The 21,586-nt window shown below is 36.1% G+C and overlaps 1 long non-coding RNA gene across 1 annotated transcript in view; it reads right to left on the reverse strand.

Annotated features, from left to right (window-relative positions):
* Positions 1-391: 391 nt before the first annotated feature.
* The window catches only part of LOC119518781, a 161,159-nt gene continuing 139,964 nt past the window's right edge, over positions 392-21,586 (reverse strand). Inside the window, exon 4 of the long non-coding RNA XR_005213846.1 lies at positions 392-780. This is a non-coding gene — a long non-coding RNA (uncharacterized LOC119518781). The remainder of the gene's footprint in view (positions 781-21,586) is intronic.

Raw genomic sequence — 21,586 nt, forward strand, 5'->3', positions numbered from 1 at the left:
CACATAAGTGAATGCCCAGATGATTTTATTGAGTGATTACCTTAGTTTACAAATTCGTCTCTCTTTTCAGAGATTATCTCTTTAAATCCATTTGTTGGCTGTTAAACCACTTTTCATTGAACAAGATGTAAACAAATTGAATACAACACAAAAGAATAGTTTTGTATAAATGGAACATTTTCCCACTACTTATTCTATAAAAATCCCTTAACGTTTCTTTGTCACTGTCCAGTTTGCAATGTCTTCATCAGAAAGGAGTAAACTTTATGAAGGCAATATTTGCAAACAATTCTCTAATCTAGAAATAAACAGGTTAACCAGAATACAAAGTTCCCTTGGTCTAGATCTAATTTTTTTTAAACTCACAATTTTAAAAAGAAAACATGGATTATTCAGAAGACTTAATATATACAGTGAAATTCAAAACGTAAAATAATAACTAATATTTCATGTGCCATTGTAGATTACACACAGAATTTTGGGGTTCACTATCAAATCTTCCTTCTAAAAAAATTTTTATAACTTTTTTTCAACTAAAATATCACAGTTACAATCTTGACCCAAGTTATTTCTTAATAATCCTTTTGCTGCCTATCTTCTTTATCCTAATCTGTGTCCCACCCTTTTCTCACCTTACTACTTTTTTTATTACAGAGACATTTTGGAGTAACATAGAAGGTCTAGTTTACTTGACAACAGTTGCTCCAAGTTCAAGTATAAGCCCATTTCTTTTTCTTCTTATGGTCTTTCTGCTGCATCTTAATGTCTTTAGTCATTCCCCTGTAAAATACAGATACAATAAAGTTATATATACTCTATGGTGCAGACTTCTGTAAATATTTTAAATGCATGCAATTATATGGAAAATAACAGATTATAATGAAAAAACGACTTGTTTTTTTATCATAAAAGATATCTAAGATATGGACAACAAAAATAATAAGATCCATATCTGTTTTACATGCACAACCAGATATTAACCGGTAAATTCTTTTAAAGGTATACAGTTCGTTCTGTTTGGCAGAAATTTCCAATATCCAAAAACATTCAGGACATCCACCTACTGTTTCACATACATATGTTTTAATCCTAGACCAATTTTCCATTTTGAAGCCTTTGCTTTTTCCTTCTTGTTTGAAATTACACAATCTATTTAGTATCAATTTCCTTTTCTTTTCAACATAGAAACCAAAGACAGATTTTGCTGCATATAACTCCCCTGACAACAATTCTCCATGACAGAGACCTGTGTCACCTTTCTTATTTCAATACAGGAACTTTTCTGAATACAGACAGCAAATTAGGGCAGTTGTGATGAATGATCCAAATTTGAGATGACATAAGGGAAGAGTTACAAGAAGTTTCCCTTTTTCTTTCTTTCTTTCTGTTTTTCCCCCAACTAATAGCAGAGCTGCTATACTAATGAAATGTTAATATACAATGCTCTACCTTGTGTATAATATAGTTATAGAGTTTACAATTTACATAATCCTTAGGATAAACACTATACACACACACACACACACACACACGTGTGTATATGTATGGGCAGGTAGATAGATAGATAGATAGATAAATAGATAATCTCAGCAATTTTTTATTGCACCCTGTATTATATTTAGTAAACTTCTAAAGAAACCAGCTTGACTTTGGTCACCTGCCCAAACAAATTATATACCATTTTCAAGATTTCTATTCATACTCATTTAAGAATTCCCAAACATTCACTGCAACCCCTGAATGCACCTCATAAGTACTTATATTCTGATGATCTTTCTCACCCTTATCTCTTTTCTGAAGATGCTGAATGTTTGCCTCATAAGCATATTATATTATCTATCAGGACTCTGATTTTCAAAGTTAAAAATTCTTAAGAATCCCATGGGGCCTATTTAAATCCAATTCCCAGGATATATGTCCTTAGAAATTCAGCTTCATATGCCTGGGTTGTAGCACAAGATCTGATTCTGATGCACTAAGATTAGACTATAGGCTCTTTGAGGGAAGGAATAGATCTTATGATTTTCTGTACCTGGCATAGAGCAGACATAATTGATTGTTGACTGAATTAAGGGGATTAATTGGAAATATTTAACTCCTAGATTATTTGTTAATGTTCCCTTTTGGCACAATTTGTTATTCCAATTAGAAAGTGTTAAACCTTTGAGGCTGGGAACTGGTGAAAATGTGGAATCAGGGCATATTCTTTTCCCTAATCCTCGTGTATATGTTTATTACTTCAACTAACATTTATTGTACACCCTTTAAGTCCCAGGCTCTAGATGGTGGATTGTTTAAGGTTAATTCTTCTCCCTGGAGGAATCTGCAAGTTAACAGAGAAGTGTGTAGATAAATAACTCAAAATAATTTTATGGTTTATAACAGAGACATAAAGTATTTTGGGAGTATTGAGAAATGAAGGATGTGTGCAGTTAAAGGCTTTTTCAAAATTAAAATCTCAAGAATCAGCATACTTTCATACTGTCAATAATAATAATACCAATCATTCTCCTTGCCAATTCTTCAAACCATTTGATGGCATTAGAAATTGTCAGTGTAATAACACTGTTTCTCACTAACACTGTTTGTCATTAAAAATGTAAGCAATAAGAGCAACCATAATATGTTGCTGTCTCTTCCTCATTTACTTTCTCATCTACTTGTTATCAGAGAGCGAATGCACTCATATAAATCATGCCTTTGCTTTTAACTTCCTCTCACTCTTCTGTCAGAATTCATGTTTTCAACTTTTTTTAAAATATGTAGACAACCATCTATCCTTTACCCCAGGCTTCATTATATTAATTTCTCATCAGCACCTCCTCCCCCCATCCCGCCCCAGAATTTTCCTTTTAAAATCAAGCTATTGTCTCTTTTTGTTAGAGTGTACATTCACTTTCTTATTATTGCAGTTGCTACACCGTGGATACTTTCTCTCTCCTGTGCTACAGTTGTCTTTCATCACTTCAATAATATTCAAATATATCCTAAGGCCCTTACGACTGACATTTATAACCACATATTCTACTTTGACAAATCCTCACTGTGCCTAGTTTTGTGGAAGGCATCCTTCTGCCTCCCATGGGGGGACCTGAGAGGACAGATCCTTCTTTTTCCCATCCTCTGACATCAAAGGATAGCTTGTGACCTAATTCCAGTCAGTTGAATTATTTCACTTAAGGCCTTGAATCTTGAGCAAGTACTGTAAAGATGACTGTATTGTACACTGCCCAGCAACAAGACAGCATTCTGGTCAGATTGCCTGCTGAGCAGGAACTTCTAGTGGATCATCTTTTGTCCTTGCATTTTTTTTTTTGTTCCTGCTCAGCCCCCAAAATTAAATTTAGCTTAAAACAGCTGAGCTAGATTCTATTATTTACAACCAAGAATTCTGACTAAATTGGATTTCTTGTTAGTGAAAACAGAACTAAATCTGGATATTTTTTCTCAGTGTTGGGTATTCCTTAGTAAAACAGTAGTAATCTCATTGCAGCTTAGAAATGCTTTTATGGGACAGTTGAGGATACTACTGTATTGCACTATGCTAAAGTTTTAAAATAATTACATATATTATGTCAAGCATGCTATAAAAAGGTAAGGTAGATGAATGTTGATAAGGTAGGTCTAAAGACATGTGAATTCAACATTTGCCTATGGGAGATAATATGTATTTACATAACTTGTATTTTTGTCCATTTTAATAGTATTTCATTTTGACTGTCTTATAGCAGGTTGAACTATTTGCTGCAGTCAGTATTTAAGTTTCCCATTGCTTTAAGTCATGTTTTAATGTGTCGTTATACAAATCCTATCAATTTAAATGATAATATTACATCTGGACTATTTTCAGAGACCAGTTTTCCCTTAAAAAAAAAACAACAAACATTGCATTTGACAAGGCTGGTTCAGAGTCTAATAAAATAATTATCTACAATCTCTAGAAATTTCATTAGTTATTAAATACTAAAGACTTCATTCAGGAATATAATTTATTTTCTTAAAGTAGGCCATAGCAGCAATTTTCTTACTACTGGGTCTTCTCATATTGTTGTACCCTGAGAACCATGCATAGATTTTTGTGAAATATAGCTCAGTAGTGTGCAATGCAGTCTAAAGTCTATACCCAAATCCAAATCAGTCAACCTCTATAAATTTGGCATTTATAAAGCTTTTTATATTCTTATCTGAGATAACTGCACTGAAGATTGAGGAAGGAGAAAATGAAATATATTATATCCTGTCTCCTATCCATGTATTTATATGGGTTTACCACTTTTATCATTTTTAAATGTGTTTCATAATTTTCTCTCTATTCCTAACCTCCTGCTTTTGCTTTGTTATATCTATGGGATCTTTTGGGGTTGGTTGTAGGGAATAAAGTACAAAATGGGGACTAAAATATTGCTGTAGTGGTTTGAAACTGTATATGCCCAAGAAAAACATGTTCCTATATCAAATCCATTCCTGTGGGTTCATCCCCATTGTAAATAGGACTTTTTGATGAGATTACTTCAGTTAAGGTATGTCCCACCTCAATCAGGATATATCTTAATCCTATTATTGGAGTCCATTATAAGAGAATGAAATTCAAGAGAGAGAAAGCCAGTGCTGAAATCAACATAATTCAGAAGAGAAGGGAGAGACCAGCAGATGCCGCCATGTGCCTTGCCATGTGATAGAGGAGCCAGCAGCTGGTCTTTGGGGAGAAATTATCACTTTGATGATGCCTTAATTTGGACATTTTCCTGGCCTCAAAAATGTGAACAAATAAATTCTTATTGTTCAAACTGACCCATGTCATGGCATTTGCTTTGAGCTGCCTAGGAAACTAAAACAATTGCACAGGTTGAAGGCAAGAAATCATGTGTTATTCTCCTACCTAGAAATCTAATAAAGTGTCAGCTTTGAAAGGACAGCATTTATAGTTTTCCTAGCAGAGAAACTGGCATACTGTAAACACTCATGAAATGTTAATCCCTTTCCATCAGTTTATATTAAGGAAAATAAATAAATAAATAAATAAATACAACTTTAATACTCTTCAAAAGAAGTAGGAGTAAAAGTTTAGACATGTGGGTTGATAGTCAATATCTACATGTCTACTAAGAAGTTCTCTTATTTGTTGTGACAGTTAATGTACCTTCCTTGATTCTGTTTCTTTGCTACTAATCTTGAATTTTCTGTGATATTTGAAGAAAAAAATGTCTTTTATGAATAGATAGAACTAAGTTTTTAATGTGTGTCCATTTAAATCTGACAATTTAAAGAATATGATTTTACAAACATTTTCTTATACTATTTTATAAAATTTTCTGATGAAATTGGCAAAACTGTCCATAACTACAATGATGAAATACCATACTCAATTGATCAAAATAATTATATGAAAACAAGCCATTTATATTGGAAAATATTTCAAGCACTGTTTTCAAAAATATTATCTTATGGAAAAATCAGTATTCTTTCCAATATGTCTCGTTAAAATCTTAAAAACATGAGATGACTAAATATTTGAATAACCATAGATCATGCAATGTTCGGCAGAATTCAGTGCACAGAGGATAACATGTTCATTTGCACATAAAAACTTGTTGGTGATATGTTAGAAGGCTATGAAGTAGCATATCAGTTTCAAACTAACTCTAGTATTCCAAAAATAACATAAAGGGGGATAATCTCTTACTGATATCATTTTGATTTTTAAATTCACATACTTTGATCATCACTTTTAAACAAAACATTGTGCTAGGTCCTGTGGATATAAAGATAAGTAGGACAAGATCTCTGTTCTCAAGAACTTTAAAATGTACTTGGGAGACAAAAGTATAATAAGCTTTCCATAAGGCAAGTCAAATGGAATATGCAGGAGCTGCCTAAGTAACATGTGTGGGATGAAGAGAATGAAGAAATTTCTGACAGGAGGAATCAAAGAAGCTTTTTTTTTTTTTTTTTTTTTAAATTCCAGAACAAGAGTATCTGACAAGGACTTAAAAAAAAAATAGAGTAGGGAAGGAAAAGTAGTACACTTGGGGAAGCTTGAAAATCATGAGGAAAGGCACAGAACTGGAACATGTCTGCTAGAAATCTGAGGTGACAGGATGTGTGGAGGAAATGTCTTGAATGAACTCTAATTTAAAGGGAGAGTACGCAAATATTTGAGGGTCATTTCAGGAAAATATGCCATGGGGACCCTTTGCAGATTTTTGAGGATGGATGACATGATACAATCTGGGTTTTGGAAAGACAACTCTGCTCTGCATGTGGAAAAAAAAAAAGCCAGAAAATTTTAGAGATGCTTGGTACTGAGGATAAAAGAGATTCAAATGTGAAGAAACAGTGTGGTCACTGGAGCAAATGATTTTCACATACTGAATGGCCCTTCTGGAATAATTGATGTCTGCTCAGCAAGAAACACATGAGTGATCTTTTATGCTGATAAATGTGCTGGTAAACTATGAATGATACCATTACCAAGATGGCCCTAAATTTAAAGCCATTTTCTCTAACTTATCCCTGGATTTGTCAGGGGTCAACTCCTTAATCAGCACACATATAGATCATTCATAAAAGTCTTTGATTTGAAGTATAAATATGAGAAGATGATAGATTATATTTTTAGGAGAAAATGATGTCATGATGGGAATACAGGAAAATGGAATTCAGAGTAATCATTAGTGGGCAGCAAAAAGATAGAGAAGGTTTTCTCCTTGCCTTGTAGTACTTTGTGCCACCCTTTAAGCACATAGGCCTCTAAGCCACTTTCCAGACAGCAGAGCACATTAAATGCATTCATGATTTATAATTTAAAACTACAGTTGTGCGAAATTGCAGTTTAAGCTTGTATGGATTCATACTCATTGAGTTTGAATTAAGATTTACAAATATGTATTAAGTTTGATAAGATAGTCATTGAATAAAAAAATACAATTTATGGCACTGAAATGCAGCAAAAATATTAAAATTTAAAATATGTATGAAATGTTTCCAACAATATGCTGATTAGATCTTAGGCAATGCATATAGCACATTTCAGTAATCAATCAGTAGTATATATTCTGAATGTCATAATTCTATGTTTCTTAATTTAAAAATAAATTGGAGTAACTCATTATAGGAGCAATTATTCAGAAAAAAACATGATGTCCTACAAAACTCATTCATAATCAAGACATTAATAAAGCAAATCAATCTTTTAAATTCTTAGTTTTAAATGGATATGGATGAAAATCTAAGGTTACAGCAACACAATTGTGCCATAGTTCTACATCTCTTTAAGCAAAAGATAGTTCTTAAATTACTCTAGTGTCCATGCAAATAATGGAGGCATATTCTATTAGGGAAAGAAAATAGCCTGTTCCAAACCCACATCCAGTACAGGAATTAGTTCTGTGACATCATTTCTCAACCTTGGATACACATTACAATAGATACACATGGGTATTATCCCCAGATTATTGCATTTAATAGCTGTACTTTAAAAAAAACAAATCCCTTGATCATTTTAATGTGCAGTCAGGTTTCAAAACCATTGCATTCCCACAAACTAGTAACCAAGAAGAACACATTTTTCCCAATTTTTTATAGTTCTGATTCTGGTAAACATCTTTATATTAAAATGTGATCTGAGTTCTTACAAATTTCATCCATTGAAATTACACTGGTAATTTGTATTTCTTAGAATGTACTTCCTTGTTTTGATTTATTTTATTCCATAATAAAGATAGGCTTTATATCAGCAGGACCATTTAACATAGTTTTTTCTTTTTAATTGTTATGATATATTTGTCACAATTCATGAAAATACATTTCAATAATTGTACTATTAACTATGGTCCATGATTTAACTTAGGGTTCACTGTATTGTGCAGTTCCATGGATTTTTTTTTTTTTTATTTTTTATCCTAGTAACATATATACAACCTAAAATTTCTTCTTGTAACCACATTTAAATAGATAAACCAGTGCCATTAATTACATTCACAACGTTGTGGTACCATCACCACCATCCATTACCAAAAATTTTCCATCTCCCAAATAGAAACTGTATTTTAAGCCTTAACTCCCTATTCCCTACCCCACACCATCCCCTGTTAACCTATATTCTAGATTCTAGCTCTGTGAGTTTGCTTATTCTAATTATTTCATATTGGTGATAGTATTTATCACCATCAATGATGGCTAATATTTATTATGAGTTTGATATGAAGCTGGCACGCTCTTAGATTTTCTACCTGCATTAAATGTTTAACCCTTCCATCAGTTATAGACGGTAGACACTATTATTATCACCACTTAAAACACAATAAAGTTGACGTAGAACATATTTTAAAACGTACTTTAAGTTACATGGCTAGTGAGGTGAACCTAATCAGTTTGTTGGAGGCAAATGTGATACCTGCTGTTCAGGTTTGCTAATGCTCCTGTTATGCAAAATACCAGTAATGTATTGGCTTTTATAAAGGGGTTTATTTGGTTACAAAGTTACAGTCTGAAGGCCATGAAAATGTCCAAATTAAGTCATCAACACAAGTATACCTTCACTGAAGGATGGCCAATGGCATCTGGAAAACCTCTGTTAGCTGGGAAAGCCATGGCTGGCATCTGCTTAATCCTAGGTTGCATTTCAAAATGGCTTTCTCCCAGGACCTTTCTCTCTAGGCATCTGGGGTGTTCTCTTTGTTTCTCCCAGGCAAACTTTGGACTAGCAAAAGTCTACTTTCAATGGCCATCTCCAAAATGCCTCTCTTAGCTGCTGCTCTAGCATTTCCTTTTGTCTGTGCACACTTCTATTTGCCTCCAGTGATTCAATTAAGAACTACCCTGACTGGGTGGGGTAAGACCTCCATGGAAATTATCCAATCAAAAGTCTCACCCACAGCTGGTTGAGTCACATCTCCATGGAAACAATCAAAGGCAACCTAATCAACACTAATGTGTCTGCTTCCAGAAGATTGTATCAAAGAACATGACATTTTAGGGGACATAATACATCCAGACTGGCACACCTGCCAAAATATTTAAGTTCTGAATTACTACATTTCATTTATTAGAGTGCTCCATGCAGATACATTTAATTAACTGACTTGCACATACCAAATATATTAGTATTTATAGAAAACTGTTATCCTTTCCTATCATTTTTAACATCCTGAGAAAGTTGACTTATTTTTACATAGCTCTGTTATCTGCTAGGGTTTGTTTATCACTGGGAAATCTAGACAAATTACTTAAGCACCCATCCAGCCTTGCCAATTCCATTGCTTGTGAAATACAAAAGCATATCTCAAGATTTTTAAGAATTCTTTGGAACTTATGCCAATATGGATCTCATTGTCTCCAAAACCCAAATTGTCATCAGATGATTTATTATGCCCTGAAATTAAAACTCCTCTCCTTCATAGGTCTATATATACACATCAAGCCACTCATTCATTTATACCCTGCATTTTATGAATTCAGTTTGATTTGCAAAAGATTTTTAAGTCAAAGGAAGGATTAACTCAAGTAGAGCAAAGTCTTCTGACATCTTGTGGTCCTACTTTTCATCTCTGGATCTCATAGTTTCCCTCAAAACCCAAACTCCAAATCTGACAAAGTGCTCATCAGAAAACAACTGGCCTTTCATAAACCAGGATGTTCTTCCTAAAAAACAGTTGAAGTTATAAATAATATTTTTTTTAAATTTTAATTAGGCATCAAACCTCCTGTCTACTCATGAGTTTCTGAAAATCATTCAATTAATTTTTCAGCTTATTCTGTAATTTTCCAGCTAGTTTTTCATTACCATGTTTTCAATGAAAATATCATTGAATCTTTCTTCAACTTCTCTAGCTGTTTTAGTGATAGTTATAATATGAAAAAGTCCATTATTCTTACTGTTTGCTACAGAAAGGGATTATGGTTTCCTGTTTATCTCATTATTAAAGTCCCCACACCTGAAGTCCATTCCATATGCTCAGAAGTGTCCATCCAGCAAAGGTTTTTAGGAAAGTAGAAGCCCAAGTTTTATAATGTGTATCTTCCACTGGAAAAAAAAAATGTTCTTACATTTGACACCTTGGGGAAAACAATAATTTAAAAGCTTTACTGGATTTTGTTTGTTTTTGCTTTTTAATATTTTGCTACATGGGGTACTTAAGGAGACTTTTAAGTTCAACTGAAGAAATATTTTAGATATGCAAAAGAAAAGCAATGATCTTTATGGTGGGATACAGTGTTCAGCAACATGTAACAAATGAGCTAAGCTACTCTACACAGTGTTATACAAAGAAGGTGAAGAATATCTCAGCAGTTTATATATTCTTTAAGAAAATGTTTTTTAAGCACTTATTGTTTTTTCTTCCTGGTGCAAGGTGTGTGTGAATTTGTGTATATGTATATTTTTCCTAAAGCCATTACCCACAGGCATGCCAATATGTACCTGTGTGTCTTGGCGTATACAGTTATCCACAATTATACAGACAGTTGGAAATTCATGTTGGTCATGTCACTTATGGAATTTGCAGTCTAAGAGCAGAGTTGGACAAATAAAAGGCACTCTGGGAAATCTCAAAAAGGTATTGAATAAATTGGGGAAGGGGTGTCACCCAACAAGCTCTACCTTGGGATACATCCTCTTCTCTTGGCTCATTGCCTGGATTTTCACTTCTCTCTCCTTCTCTGTCTCTATTACAGCAATTTCCCCTCTGTTAAATTTCTTGGAATAATTCAAAGTCTTGTCCTATATTGCTATGCTCTTTCATCTACTTTTCTCCTTAGGAATTCTCATCCAATCCTGTGACATCAAATTTGCCTTTATGTTTTATACTACCAATGATTCTAAAATTTATATCTTCAGTGCTAACCTTTCCTCTGAACTCAAAGCATGTGTCCAAATGCCTATATCAGAATCCCTGTGTGCCAGTTTGAATGTATTATGTCCCCCCAAATGCCATCATCTTTGATGTAATCTTGTGTGGGCAGGCCTATCAGTGTTAATTAGATTGTAATTCTTTGAGTGTTTCCATGGAGATGTGCCCCACCCAACTGTGGGTGATGATTCTGATTGGATAATTTCTCTGGAGGTATTGGCCTGCATATTCAGGGTGGATCTAAATTAAATCACTGGAGCCATATAAATGAACTGACAAACAGAAGGAACTCAGTGCAGCTGTGAGTGACATTTTGAAAAGGAGCTACAGCCAAGAGGACACTTTGGAGAATGCACAGAAGATGAGAGAGTAACTGCAGATGAGAGACAGTTTGAAGACAACCATTGAAATCATACTCTTGCTCCAGAGAAGCTAAGAGAGGACAAACACCCCAACAGCAACTGAGAATGACATTTTTGAAACCAGGACTTTGGAGCAGACACCAGCCACATGCCTTCCCAGCTAACAGAGATTTTCCAGACACCATTGGCCATCCTCCAGTGAAGGCACCCTTTATTGATGAAACTTTATGGCCTTAAGACTGTAACTTTGTAACCAAATAAACCCCCTTTTATAAAAGCCAATCCATCTCTGGTGTTTTGCATTCTGGCAGCAATAGCAAACTAGAACAGATTTTGGTACCGGAAGTGGAGTGCTGGTGCTGCTGAGTTTGCAAATACCAAACATGTTGGAATGGTTGTTTAAACGGATAAGGGGAAGATTCTGGAAGAATTTTGTGAGGAGCTTGATAGAAAAGGCCAAACTGCTTTGAAGAGACTGTTTGTGGAAATATGGACTCTAAAGATACTTCTGACAAGGCCTTGAACAGAAGTGATGAATGAGTTGTTGCAAACTGGAAGAAAGGTGATCCTTGTTTTAAAGTGGCAAGAGAATTTGGCAAAATTGAGTCCTGGTGTCAGATGGAAGGAAGAATTTGAAAGTGACAACCTGGAATACTTAGCTGAGGGGTTCTACAGACTAAGTGTGGAGGATGTACCCTGGCTTATAGTAAAATGTGATTGGATAGAGATAAACTAAGAACTGAACTCTTGGGTTCAAAGAAACCAGAAGCTGATGGCTTGGAAAATTATGGGTTTCCAGGGGGTGGAATCCCAGAAGCTACAACCCAACGTGAGGATGTAACCAAACATGGAACCCAGCCGCCTTTTCAATACAAGCCAAGATTGGAAAAGGAGTTAAGCAGAAAGGATTTCTGGGAAGACCTATTGTCTGATGTCTTTGACCCCCGTGTGCTTCATGCAAAGCCAACAGAATTTTTGTGAGATCTTTATAGACAGAGCCGCTGCCGGTCAGGACTGGAGGAGAAAGGCAAGGAACAAATTGAAGGAAAAAATTCTTCAAAGACAGAGCCATGGAGGTTGAGGTCTGGAGTCAAGAGGTCTCAGGCTGGGAGAGCAGAGTGGCCCACACACATGGAAGGGGTAAGTTTGCGCTGGAGGTTGAGGGTGGGCCTTCCACTTTGATGTTCAGGCAAGGTGTTACCACCTCAGGCCCCAAAGAGGGTGGAGCTCATTCCCAGGGGACTGGGGAGAGCCTGGCCTCCACCCCACTGTTCTGAAGGGGTTGAGTGTGTACCCTGGAGATGGAAGAGAATCTGGGTGCTGCCCCAATGTTTGAGGAGGGAGGAGCTGAGAAGGTGGTCTCCCCAATATGTGGATATGTTGGAGCACTCACCCCAGTGTTTGGAGTGGAAAGGGCTGCCACAAAGGCCCTTAGGAAGGGTTAGACTCCTGCTCTCTCAAGCCCCAAGGATAAAATGTTATTCTGTAAATGACTCTCAGACTTTGAAATCTAATGGAGTTTGCCCTGTGGGTTTTAGAAACTGTTTTGTTCCCTTAAACCCTGTTTTCCTTTCAGTTTCTCCTTATGGCAATAGGAATGTTTACCTTATGACTGTCCCTCCTTTGTATGTTGGAAGCAAATAACTTAGAACGTTCTAAGTCTCACAGGTACAGAGCTAGAGGGAATTTTGCTTTTGGACACACCATGCTTGTAACCAATTTTGATGGGATCTTGTACTTAACTATTGTTATTGAAATGCTTTAAGTTTTTGTGATATTGTGATGGGATGAATGCATTTTGTATTTGAGAAGAATAGGTTTTTCTGGTGTCCATGGGGTGGAATGTGCTGGTTTGTATATTTATGTTCCCCAGAAAAAGCCATATTCTTTAATGCATTCTTTTGGGGACAGATTTATTAGTGTGGATTGGGTTGGAACCTATTGGTTCAGTGTCCATGGAGATCTGATCCACCCAACTGTAGGTGATAAATCTGATTGGATAATTTCCATGAGGCATGGCCCCACCCGTTCAGCATGGACCTTGTTTAGTTTACTGGAGCACTATATAAGCTCAGACAGAAGGAGCTCATAGTGAGCTGGAGCTGAGACAGACATTTTAAAGACAGCTGTTGGAAGCTGATACAGACATTTTGGAGAATGTCATTTTGAAACGCAACCTAGAAGCAAGCAGATGCCAGCCACATGCCTTCCCAGCTAACAGAGGTTTTCTGGATGCCAATGACTTTTCACCAGTGAAGGTACCCTTTGTTGGTGGACACTTTATGGCCTTAAGACTGTAACTGTGTAACCAAATAAACCCCCTTTTATAAGAGCCAATCCATTTCCAGTGTTTTGCATTCCGGCAGCATTAACAAACTAGAACAACCCCCTTCAACCTTTCACCAGTGCTCCCTATTAGCTGAAGTAAGAGAAGTTGTGAATGTAGCTCTTTGAATCAGCCTTCCTGGGGGCACAAAGCAGGATGGAGAAGGGCAAGCTTAAGAGTGAACAAATTCTATATATGTGGAATGATAGCATAGGGAAGGGCCGTGACAAGAAAGCCTTCAGACTAGCAAGTAGTTCAATATATTGGGAACAAAAAAGTCAGAGAGACAATTTATGAGGTTGAAGTGATAATGGACCAGATTGCAAAGGCTTTACAATCATATTAAAGTATTTGAATTAAAAAATTTAAAGCAGAGAAGGGACCAGGTAACATTTATGTTCTAGAAACAATATTTTGGCTGCTGATCAGAGATTGGATTAGACCGAGAGTTGAATTATAGCTGAAGGACCAGTTAAAAGTTGGAAATGGAATCCTGCAGACAGTAATTAGAGTATGACAAGGGTATATCTGTGCCAGGACAGAAAGAAGCAGATAGACTGAAGAGAGATGTAAAAGAACAGATAGGACTTCATTATTATTTAGATGCTAGAGGTGAGGAAAAAGAAGAAATCAAGGAAGATGTGTCAATTTCTGGAATGTATTACTTGGAGGATGGCAGTTCCATTCCCAGTGACAGAAAAGAGAGTAAGAAGAATTGGGAAGGAAAATGAAGAGTGTGGTTTTGCATTTTTTTACATAGATTATATTCATGTTGTCTGTACAACATTTTAGTTGAAAGATCCAATTAAGAGACGGATATGTAGATTAGAAACCCAGAGGAGAGAATATGAATAATAGATGTATTTTTGGAAATTATTGGCAACTTAATAATTATTAAAGATAGAAAGAAGATGAGTAATTAGGCATCATACTAAAGAATTAAACTTTCTTCTGACTGACCGAACACTTACACTGTTTTCAATACACCCAACTAAGAATAAGTTTAAGAATGTATTAGAAGAAAAGATATTCAATGTCCACAGCAAAAGAAAGTTGATTTCTAAAACTTATCCTTTCAATTCTAATTCTTTTCCATGGATAATCCTTTATTGTTGTTTGCTGATTTTTTTTTTTATGGAGTTAAATCTTGTTAGCTAAGTTGTAGAGTAAAAATTCTTAAAATACCATCATGAAAGAAAATTCCAGGTATCCAAGGGGTAGAGAAGACATTAGTTTTAGAATTTGAAGGCATCCTCATTCAAAGATATCAGAAGTTGCACATCTTAGGTAAGAAAGTAAATTGCCATATAATTATGCCAAAGGGTGAATGATTCAGAAGTAAATTTTAAAGAGAGTTAGTTATAATTTATAACTAAATTACAAATAATTAGTTAAGGAAAATAGTGGAGCATGCATGGGCTAATTAACCATAGCCATATCAAACAATTTTTATGTTATAAGGCCGGGGAGCAAGAAAGGAGAAACTAAACAATAGAAAGCAGAGTCTATATATTAGATTCTAATTAATATCACACTGATAATACGAGCCTCAAAAGATCAATTTCATGACTCCCAGGGAACACAATAAAATGCAAAATTATTTACATTTAAAGGCTGAAATATGGGAAGCTGCTAAAAACACAGACACTGAAATTGCTAACATTTCATAAAAGACAAAAAAGCTTACCTCAATGGAAACTAAACTGAACTCATAGCAAAACAGATGTTTCCCTTTAGCAAACTTTCAAAGCAGCAGGAACTCGTATTCAGTCAGGAAACTGGCAGAGCTGCTGGAGCCATTTCTAAGTGGCTATGAGAGTTGAGAGAACGTCCTTGAAGACCTGTGCTCTGGTTAAAATGGAAGTGAAGGTTTTGGCAGACTGTGCTTTCGGCTGCCTGCCAGCGACTTTGAAAAGTATGACAACTAATGTGGCAGCCCAGATAGCTCTTTGGCTGCACCTCTGGTTGGAAGACATGATTTTGAAAGAACTCCACACAGGAATTCCATTTGGCAATGGCTTGCTTTTTGGCAAGGACATGGAAAGTCTTCTCAAATAAGCATTGAAGAATAAATTATGTCTGCTACAGGATAAAACTTTTGGGGGATAGGGAAAGAATTAGGCAGCAGATTATACAGAGGCAGAAAGTTTTCAGACTGTCAAGAGAAACTAGAAATTTGCAATAAGTAAAAATGACCCAACTGCAGAAAAAAAAAAAAAGAAAAAATGGAAGGTTCTTCAAAGGATCCAGGCAAAAAGGGAACTGGCCTGCTTCATTGTTCTGGATGAGGGAACCAAATAATAAAAATTATGTGAGTTAGAAATGGGAAAATACATTTGGTTCAAGAAAGCTTTTATTTAAAATATTAAAAATGTTTTGAATTATGGAAAACATATTTCACAATGTAGAAACCTGGCACTATACTAATCATGAATTCATAAAACGCTGCCCAAATTTGCAGTTCTGAGTCCCTCTGTTATCCCCTGTCTGAAATCTCTTGGAGACCAGTTACATTTGGGTTGTTAGTATCAACTGTGACATGTAAGAATGGTGTGGAGATTTCAGTGCTAGTATACCAGGGTGTAACAGTGTCCACACACCTCTCTCACTGGTAAAATGTCATCAGGTCCCTTACTTCATCTGTTTATGCTCTGCTTCTGATGTGTGAAAGCAGCAAAGTGTTTTGCCACTGATTGATATTAAAAGGTCATATTGACTTTTTTTTATTTGCCTCTCTCTTAAAATATGTAGTCATGGCCACTTGAGTTTTGTGAGAGGAAGATGTTTTCCCTAGGGTTGCGAGGTAAAATACAGGATGCTCAGTTGAATTCAAATTTCAGACAAATGGTGACTAATTTGTTTTTGTATACTATTCAAATTTAACTAGGTGTCCTATATTTTTATTTGCTAAATCTGACAGCAAATTTTAGGGACAGCTTTATGAGTGAGGGAGATCTCGTCATGAGTTTCTATTGTATTAAATATATAAATTCACTTGGATAGAGTCCAATATTGGTGAACTAAATAACAAATTTTACTCCCTATAAAACATTGATAATGAAGTTCTTGTTCAATTCTTCACCTGACTAGTGAGCTTGTTTCTTTTTAAAGAAATGTCTTTCATGATTTCACTTGCAGTAGGGTTGCTGAAGAGATGGCCAAAAGACATGCTTAATGGAGATGAGGAGACAAAGAGAAGGGGCAGAAGGAGAAGAAGAGGGAGAAGAAGGAAAAGAAGGAGCTGAATGTATGTTTTTCGTGATTAAGAGCTTCGACTTTAGGAAAACTATGAGTTGAATACCAGTTCAGCCACTTTACTATTGAAACCTTGATTAATTATGTTTTGAAAAAAAAATGACACATGAAATTACTGAGTAATGTGTTTGGCACAAAAGAGGTGAGCTAATTTTTAAAATATTGTCTTCGTGTCCTGTCAAAGATTTTACAACTATTGATATGAAAACCTGAGACTTGAATCCAGATCTTCTTGCTCCAAGAGCAGTGCCAAAGAAAAATTTTAGTGGCAGCTTAAACTGGTAACAGGAAAAGGAGACAGTTAACAGTAATTCAATGAAGGAAACAAGGTACAAACTGCAATTATAATTTCAATATTAAATAAATTGGTGTTGTTCTGTCTTTTTAGCAAATGCTTAATCAAAAGGCAATTTCCCCCAGTTACCTGAGGATATTTGACTTCCATGGATAATTGCTAATGTAAACTTTGAGATATGTATTTACAGTCAGCAGTTTTGAGAAACAGTACCATAGAGTATTAAAGTCTTGTGTATTATATCCAACCACTTCAAGTTTAGAGTAGTAAGTATAGAAGGTCCTTTGGCTCACAAGAGTAAATCTCTGAGGTTATCAATCAGAAACACTTAAATGTCATAATATGAGAAAAGATTTCCTGATGTGATAAGTATGTTATTGAAAAAATCTATATTAAGCATCATGTTTTAGTAGAGCCTAAAAATATTTCCTGAGAAATGCCTTTATTTTTTGGTTGTCTCTACTAGATTATGAACATTTTAAAGTTAGGGTCTGTGGATGTGATATCTATAGATTCTCAGTACCATCTACAATGGATACTGGGCAAATAATGGAAAAATAGTTTTGGAGCTATGTACCTCAGACAAACATGTTCTTAAACTTAATCGGTTCCTGTGGGTGTCAAATTTTGTAAATAGAAACTTTCAATGAGATTACTTTCGGATAAGGTGTGGCTCACCTGACTCAGGCTAGGTCTTAATCCTGTTACCGAAGATCTTAATAGAGAAGTTCACAAATAGAGAAAACCAGAGGGAGCAGCAAGAAACTGAAAGTTAATGGAACCTGGAAGGGAAAGGATAAGCCAGGAGAGGCCACTGTGTACTTTGCCATGTGACAAAAAAGCCGGGATAAAGGACCACCGGCAGCCAGCTCCAGAGTGCCACAGAAAACATTGCCTTGATGAGGATTTTAGTTTGGACTTCTCCTAGCCTCAAAAACATGAGCAATAAATTTCCATCATTTACAACAACAGATTGCAAGGTATTCACTTTGACAATAAGGAAACTAAAACAGGAACAATAAAGGAAGGTCAGATTTCAGGAACTCAAGTGAAATTGTGTGCAATAGCTCAGCTGAAATCACTGAGGTGTCTCTTTCTTCTACTTGCCCTGAAAAATGTTAGACACAATTTTCCCCAAAATTCCAAAAGAGGTGATGATCATTTTGTCCAATCACTTCTCTGTCAAAAATTATTATATAAATATGAGACTAAATATATTGAATAAAGAAAAACTGGATTTTCAGTTAGTCATTAATTTATATTTGAACATCAGGTTTAATAAGCACCAACTTTTCTCAAATAAGGAGCAAATTTGTAATAGCAAAAAAATATATTTTTAGGAGTAAAGAGCTTCTAACATTTCTCACATTGATAAAATACTTGTCCTAAATTAAAAGGTTGTGGGTAAATGAGCATACTGTTTTCCACTCTGTATGGTGAACATAATAACAATATCTACTTTGTAGAATGAAAGGAATTAATATATAAAGCATTTATAATAGGTCTGCCACATAGTAAGCACAGTGTTACTGTTGGCTTTTATTATCATGTTAAACAAATCAGGTCTCTAACCAAATATATATGAAGAACGATGAGTGTTGTAATCAGGAAAAGAAAAACTTTTCAGTTACTGTAGAAGATAGGCATAAATGAAAATTGCTATTGAGTTCCATAATAATTCCTTAATAGGATTTTTTGTTTGTTTTGAATCAAACATTTGTTGGGAGAGTCAAGAAAAGGAAAATGGAAGCAACGTAAAACAAGATATTGTCTTTAAGCCATACCCAAAGGAAAAGGCTTTAGAATTTTCCAGGTAACAGTAGGTTTCCTTTTGCCAGGATATATTTGGAAGTCCTTAGGTATACTTGACTGATTGGAGTCTAAATTTTCCTACATTTAGCAATATTTAATGTGAGCTTAAAGTAAGAATCTAGTAGGAAAGTGGCAAGACAGTGCCCAATCCTTCCAGATCTCTCTCTTAGAAATAATTATAGTAAATGTACTCTTTTTCCTAAGCCCATTAGGCCAATATCTCTACCTCTTATTTCAGAATTGCCAAATACAGTAGCCACTAGCCATATATGGCCATTTAAATCTAAATAAATAAAAATTAAATGAAATTAAAAGTTCAGTTCTTTGGTTGCAATAGTCACATTTTAAGTGCTCATATGACTGAGAATATTTAAAAGGGCCTGAGATTAGTTTCCTTCATATTGGTTTTGTAATCAAGAATTGGGATTTAGGGGATGATTGTGATTACTGAATCATTATATAGAGACTCCTTTTTACTTTCTGGTATATTAAAATAGACAGAGGGAAATACCTGAAATCTCTGAACTGTAATCCATTGCTTGATCTCTAATAATGATTATATAACTATTTAGCCTTTATCTTGTGCCCTTGTGATTGTAAAAACCTTGTGACTGATTCTCACTTTTACCCTCTTTATCCAGTTTTTCCACTTTAGAGTCTTATGATCACTAAAGACAGTCCCAAATGTTTATTAATGAAGGACATTGAGTCAGCCCAGAAACAACCCACCCCAATTCCAAGGCTATCTTAATAGACAAAGCTGTTTCTAACCAAGCTTGGCCTGTCTGACATGTGCAGTAGCTTAAACTTTAACCTGTAAATGACCAATACCTTATTATAATACTAAAAATCATGCCCATTATCTTATTAAGTCTGCCATTTTCTTACATACATTCTATGACTAAGCCTGTAGTAAATCTGTGCATGCTCAATAATTAGATCAACTCTAACCTCATCATCTCCAACCTTGGACTCATTATCATAAAACCTGCCCTTGTTTTAATTCTATAAAACCATTAGAGTTACTGCAGTTCAGGGAGACAGATTTTTAGGCCGATAGGCATCTGACTCCTGCTTTGTGCCTAGCAATATGCAGTGTCTCTCTTTGAAACCCGTGTCTCCAGATTGGTCATTTGAGTGCATCAAGCAGAGAACCCACCACTTTTGTTCAGTATCAGTTTCTCCCTCTAATAAGTAAAAACAAAACAAAACAAAACAAAACAAAAATTGCTCCATGAGAAGGCGGGGCAAGATGGCAGACTGGTGAGCTGTATGTTTTAGTTACTCCTCCAGGAAAGTAGGTAAAAAGCCAGGAACTGCGTGGACTGGACACCACAGAGCAATCTGTCTTTGGGCGTACTTCATACAACACTCATGAAAACGTGGAACTGCTGAGATCAGCGAAATCTCTCAATACAGAAAGCTTCAAAGAATTGAAATTTGGGCACGTCAAGTCAAGAGCAGAACTAAGAGAGCTCTGAGACAAAAGGCAATAATCCAGTGGCTGAGAAAATTCACTAAACAACACAACTTCCCAAGAAAAGGGGGGTGTCCGCTCACAGCCACCATCCTGGTGGACAGGAAACACTCCTGCCCATCGCCAGCCCCATAGCCCAGAGCTGCCCCAGACAACCCAGTGTGACGGAAGTGCCTCAAATAACAGGCACACACCACAAAACTGGGCGTGGACATTAGCCTTCCCTGCAACCTCAGCTGAATGTCCCAGAGCTGGGAAGGGGGAGCAGTGTGAATTAACAGAGCCCCATTCAGCCATCATTTGAGCAGACTGGGAGCCTCCCAACACAGCCCAGAAGCCCAGAACTGCCCTGGGGGGACGGCACTCACCTGCGACATAGCACAGTCATCCCTCAACAGAGGACCCGGGGTGCACAGCCTGGAAGAGGGGCCCACTTGCAAGTCTCAGGAGCCATACGCCAATACCAAAGACTTGTGGGTCAGTGGCAGAGACAAACTGTGGCAGGACTGAACTGAAGGATTAGACTATTGCAGTAGCTTTAAAACTCTAGGATCATCAGGGAGATTTGATTGTTAGGGCCACCCCCCCTCCCCGACTGCCCAGAAACACGCCCCACATACAGGGCAGACAACACCAACTACACACGCAAGCTTGGGACACCAATTGGGCCCCACAAGACTCACTCCCCCACTCACCAAAAAGGCTAAGCAGGGGAGATCTGGCTTGTGGAGAACAGGTGTCTCGTGGACGCCACCTGCTGGTTAGTTAGAGAAAGTGTACTCCACGAAGCTGTAGATCTGATAAATTAGAGATAAGGACTTCAACTGGTCTACAAACCCTAAAAGAACCCTATCAAGGTCAGCAAATGCCACGAGGCCAAAAACAACAGAAAATTATAAAGCATATGAAAAAACCAGACGATATGGATAACCCAAGCCCAAGCACCCAAATCAAAAGACCAGAAGAGACACACCTAGAGCAGCTACTCAAAGAACTAAAGATGAACAATGAGACCATAGTACGGGATATGAAGGAAATCAAGAAGACCCTAGAAGATCATAAAGAAGACATTGCAAGACTAAATAAAAAAATGGATGATCTTATGGAAATTAAAGAAACTGTTGACCAAATTAAAAAGATTCTGGACACTCATAGTACAAGACTAGAGGAAGTTGAACAACGAATCAGTGACCTGGAAGATGACAGAAT

Source organism: Choloepus didactylus, chromosome 2, assembly GCF_015220235.1.
Source record: "Choloepus didactylus isolate mChoDid1 chromosome 2, mChoDid1.pri, whole genome shotgun sequence".
NCBI lineage: Eukaryota > Metazoa > Chordata > Mammalia > Pilosa > Megalonychidae > Choloepus > Choloepus didactylus.